The sequence below is a fragment of the Mandrillus leucophaeus genome, unplaced genomic scaffold (genome assembly GCF_000951045.1).
Source record: "Mandrillus leucophaeus isolate KB7577 unplaced genomic scaffold, Mleu.le_1.0 Scaffold469, whole genome shotgun sequence".
NCBI classification, from domain to species: domain Eukaryota; kingdom Metazoa; phylum Chordata; class Mammalia; order Primates; family Cercopithecidae; genus Mandrillus; species Mandrillus leucophaeus.
Window position 1 is genome coordinate 1,331,151 of NW_012105020.1, and position 5,289 is coordinate 1,336,439.

The 5,289-nt window shown below is 46.2% G+C and overlaps 1 protein-coding gene across 2 annotated transcripts in view; it reads left to right on the plus strand.

The window, feature by feature from the left end:
- The window catches only part of AP1S3 (adaptor-related protein complex 1, sigma 3 subunit), a 92,789-nt gene that overhangs the window by 285 nt on the left and 87,215 nt on the right, over positions 1-5,289 (plus strand). The window lies entirely within an intron of this gene.

The window sequence follows — 5,289 nt, forward strand, 5'->3', positions numbered from 1 at the left end:
GTGAGTGCGGGGGAACCGCCGGCCCGGGTAGGCGATGGGGGCGCTCGCGCTCCGGGGAGGCACCTGGAGCGTCCGGGCCGGACGCGCGGCCGGGTGGGGGTGCGGGCCGAGTCCTGCCCGGTCCCCCGAACCGTGCGCCCGGGTGGACCCGCCGCCCGGGACGGTGCGGGCGCGTCAGGATCGCTTGCCCGGGATTCCTGAGGCAACGCGGCGCGGCGGCTCCATTCATTCATTCGATCCCGGTTGGCCGAGTACTTAGTCTGTGCCGGGCTCGGAGCTGGGTGCGGGGATGTCGCGGGGGACTAGGCGGAGCCCCTGCTCTCCAGGAAGCTTACCTTCTAGGAGGGGTATGCGGAGGGAGGGAAGCATGTAATATACAAGTAAAATGAAGAGAACTTCTATAGTAAGAAGCGCTCTGAAGTCTCAAATACAACCGGGTGGAGTGGCAACTTTTGATTTGGCAAAGCCTCTTCAAGGACATGACATTCTAGCTGCTGGAGGTCCTGGAGGGGCGCTACAGGTGGATTAGAGAGAGCAAAGCGGGAGGTGGGGGGAGAGAAGGCCTTGTTTGTGGCAGGAGAGGTGGGCATGTGCCAGGTGAAGCGGGTTCTTATAGGCCAAAATAAGGAGTTTGGTTTTGGTTCCAACTGAGTAGGGGAAACCTTGGGAACGTGTTAGCAAGAGAACTGACCTTACCCGTTGTGCACTTTTTTTTTTTTTTTTTTTTTTTTTGAGACGGATCTCGCTCTGTCACCCAGGCTGAAGTGCAGTGGTGTGATCTCGGCTAACTGCAACCTCTGCCTCCTGGGTTCAAGCGATTCTCCTGCCTCAGCCTCCCGAGTAACTGGGATTACAGGTGCGCGCCACCACACCTGGCTAATTTTTGTATTTTTAGTAGAGACAGGGGTTTCACCATGTTGGCCAGGCTGGTCTCGAACTCCTGACCTCAGGTGATCCGCCTGCCTCGGCCTCCCAAAGTGCTGGGATTACAGGCGTGAGCCACTGCAGCCGGCCTTGTGTGCACTTTTAAGAGATCCCTTTGGCTGTGGTTGGAGAATGGACTGGGGTGTGTAAGGGCAGGGGATAACGGGTCAGGATGGAAGCTGAGGCCGGCTGCAGCCCTGCTGGTGAGAGATCTGGTGAACTGCACTTGGGTGGAAGCGATAGCTCAGGCTCCTCTTGCTCGTGCCTGCTGTTTAGGGACAGCCTTTTGAGAGTGTGGTGGTCTGAAAGTCACTAGTCCCACTTCCCCAAGTGTGTGATCACTTCCCAAATCCACAGAAGGGAAGTGACCTGCACCCTGTGGGCCCACCGGAGGCAGGAGTGGGTGGGCCACGTGGGCTAAGAAAGTTGATTAACAAGGAGAGCTGAGCACCTGGCCAGCAAGACCACAGATGCTGGTTCCTGCTAAAGGTTTGGCTGCACACACTGGCGGTGTCATTTTTGTCTGTTGAGGGTTCCTTGTAAATACAGCGTGATGCAAAAACAATGCTGTAAATAATGGAGCAGCTTTCTTGGCTTGCTCAAGTTTCCCAAGGAACAAGGTGACAGATGCCCAGTCCACCAGGGTCATTTGCCTAATGGAGGCTGGAATAAGGCCCTGCCTTTCTGAGTCATCAAAGGCTGCTTTTGTGCTGAGGAATGGGCCAAGGTCTTGTCTCTGAGGAAAAGCTCCTCCTCTGGAAAAAACCTATGGTGGAGTTTTATTTTTTCTTGCTGGTGTCATATGTATGATGAGTTGATCAGAAATGTGGGAAGTTTCTTCAGCTTTTCTACCAGATTTTGCCGAATGGGAAGCATTATTGTTATTATTGTTTTCTTCGAGATGGAGTCTTGGTCTGTCACCCAGGCTGGAGTGCAGTGGCGTGATCTTGGCTCCCTGCAACCTCCATCTCCCAAATTCAAGCAATTCTCCTGCCTCAGCCTCCTAAGTAGCTGGGATTACAGGCACCTGCCACCATGCCCGGCTAATTTTTGTATTTTTAGTAGAGACGGTGTTTTGCCATGTTGACCAGGCTGGTCTCAAACTCCTGACCTCGTGATCCACCTGCGTCGGCCTCCCAAAGTGCTGGTATTACAGGCGTGAGCCACCACACCTGGTGGGGAAACATTAATATTATTGGGCATTTGTGATAAGCCAAGCAGGATGTCCTGGTCTTTATATTCACGATCTCATTCAATCCTTGCAACAAACAAACGAGGTTAAGTCTGTTATGCTCATTGCATTTTATCTGCTCTGAGCTATTCTAGCAGTATGGCTTTGGACAATTCCTTGACCTCTCTGTCTCAGTTTGCCCATTTGAAAAATGAAGATAATGTCTCATAACTCATAAGGCAGAGGTTCTGAAAGTATGGCCTGGGTACCCCCAGGAGTCCCCAAGACTTTTACTGGAGGTCTGCAAGGTCAAAACTATTTTCATAACAATACTAAGATATTCATTTTCCCATTTCATTCTCATCCTCAGAAGACTACAGTGAAAGTTTCTTGCAGCTACATAAGCTGAGATAGTATAACAGATTGAACACAGATGCAGATAGGAAAGTCCAACTGTCTTTGATAAGCCCAGATATTAAGGAGATTTGCAAAATTGTAAAACAATGCCATGCTTTTCACTATTTTTTTTTGTTTTGGAAAATACTGTTATTGGTCATAAAAATGTTATTTATGTTTAATGTGTAATAGGTTTACTCTTGTTTTTTAATTTTTATTTATTTATTTTTGAGACAGGGTCTTTGTGTCACCCAAGCTGAGTGCAGTGGTGTGATCACGGCTCACAGCAGCCTCAACTTCCTGGGCTCCAGCAACCCTCCTACCTCAGCTTCCTGAGTAGCTGGGACTATAGGCACATGCCAACATGCCCAGCTAATTTTTTATTTTTGAGACAAGGCTTGTTCTGTCACACAGAGTAGGGTGTAGTGGCATGAACATGGCTCACTGCAGCCTCAACCCACTGGGCTCAAGGCATCCTCCTACCTCAGCCTTCCATGTAACTGGGACCACAGGTGTGTGCCATCACACCCAGGTAGTTTTTTGATTTTTATATAAATTAGATCTTACTTTGTTGCCCGGGCTGGTCTTGAACTCCTGAACTCATGCAATCTTCCCATCTTGTCCTCCCAAAGTGCTGAGATTATAGGCATGAACAATTGGGTCCAGTGGAATTTTTTACTTTTTACAGAGAATGGAGCCTACCTATGTTGCCCAAGCTGTATTGTTTAAAAATATATTAATATCTATTTTTTTTCATTTTAATTTCAAATACAATAAATATCAGTGGATATAACCTACATAAACAAAAAGGTCTTTGGGATTGGCAGGCGGATCACCTGAGGTTGGGAGTTTGAGACCAGCCTGACCAACATGGAGAAACCCGGTCTCTACTAAAAATACAAAAGTAGCTCGGTGTGGTGGCTCATGCCTGTAATCCCAGCTACTTGGGAGGCTGAGGCAGGAGAATCGCCTGAACCTGGGAGGTGGAGGTTGCAGTAAGCCAAGATTGCACCATCACACTCCAGCCTGGGCAACAAGAGCAAAACTCCATCTCAAAAAAAAAAAAAAAAAAAAAAGAAAAGAAAAGAAAAGAAAAAAAAGGAGTGTAAAGGCATCCAAAAAGTTTCATAATCACTGTCCCAAAGTTTAACAGGTACCATGAGTGAATGGGTGTGAAGGTGCTTCAAGCAGCTTTGCCGTTGTAAGTGCTCAGTAACCATCACCTCTTCTCTGTTATTACCTTCAAGTCATAAGAAAGAATTGGCAGCCCTCGCCCAGCAGCTCTGAGATCTTCGTTGAGGCTCACTGTGTAACTCACTGTCTTTCCTGGTGCTTCATTCCTGACTTTTGCTGACTCTTATGCTAGGAAACTGGTAGATGCTTACTGGCAGATCTAGGCACCTAGTACTTTACACACAGAAAATGGTTCTTGATTCCACGGTGCCAGTGACCCTGGTTTCTGGCACAGAGATTTCATATCTGGTGTATTTTGGGACTGTATTTGTATCTGGATCACACTGTTTGAAGCAATTGTGTATTTCTCCATCTCACCTTTTAGAAATCTCTACCTTGGAAAACAGTGTTAGGGCTACCATGTTTCAGGAATCCCACGGGCTGAGCCCAGGGTGCTTAAAAAGGCTTATGAGGCGGAATGTGTGTTGAATGGTTGGCAATGTTAACAGATGAAGGAGGATTATGTTGTTTATGTATGTATTTATGTATTTATTTTGCCTTTAACAAAATAGGGGTGTATAGGGTAACACTTGAAATACTTTGGGGTACTTTTAACAAAGCCACAAGTGGACTTTGATGTATGTAGTCCATGTGCTTCTGAAAAGTTGAGGTGATTCAAAACCATACTGTGAACAAAACAGTAGAGCCACCCATTGAAAGAAACTCAAATAGTGATCGCTTTGGGAACATGAATAACCGTCTTTTTGTGCTGCAAATTCTGTTCTGATAATGTGTGTTATTTATGTAAAGTAGGATAGACTTATGCTAAAAAAAAAAATCAAGGTTTTTTTTTGGGTGCACGATTTAAAATCTGACTTGAGAGAACTTACCAAACAGAACTGGAAAGCCATTTTTTATTCAGAATATATTTAAGTTTGAAATAGTAGGAGTACACCCTTCTCCCCCCGCAAAAAAAAAAAAAAAAAAAAAAAAATTCCCTGTTCATTGTAGTCTCATGAAGCTGTGGAGGGTGAGGGTGACTTTTGCTGACTCCCAACCTGTAGGTCCTGCCACGCCCCCTTCCCCTTCTATATCAATTTTATTATCTGAGGCTTCAATGAATTGTAATAAGCATGTAATGATTTTGGCAGTTTAAGTTCCAGTTTGAGGGTGAAGTGATCTGTTACACTAATGAGTGCTTTCCTCCTTGGAAACTTGATCTAAGCTGCTGGCCAGTAGTTAGTGTAAGGTCGAGGGCTTTGGGGTCCGGGGAGAAATGACCTTTGTGGTGTTCAGTTGTCCCAAGAGGGCTCACCTCCACTGGCCCTTCCCACAGGTCTCCTAAAAACGCCAGTGAGACTTGTATTTACTCCTTACCAGGATTGTTACTTCTGAGTTTCTATCACTCTTTTTTTTTTTTTTTTTTTTTTTGTGGTGAGTATTGTCAACTGCTGAGAACTTTTGTGTGGCATTTTGCCAACAACAGCTGTAAGGAAGCAGCACGCTGCGTATTTGCTGAACTGTGTTGCCAATGTCTCTGTCCTTTTGGGTCCCGTGAATTATTTCATTTTAAGACATAATGATAAAACCCTTTCCAACACACACACACACACACACACACACAC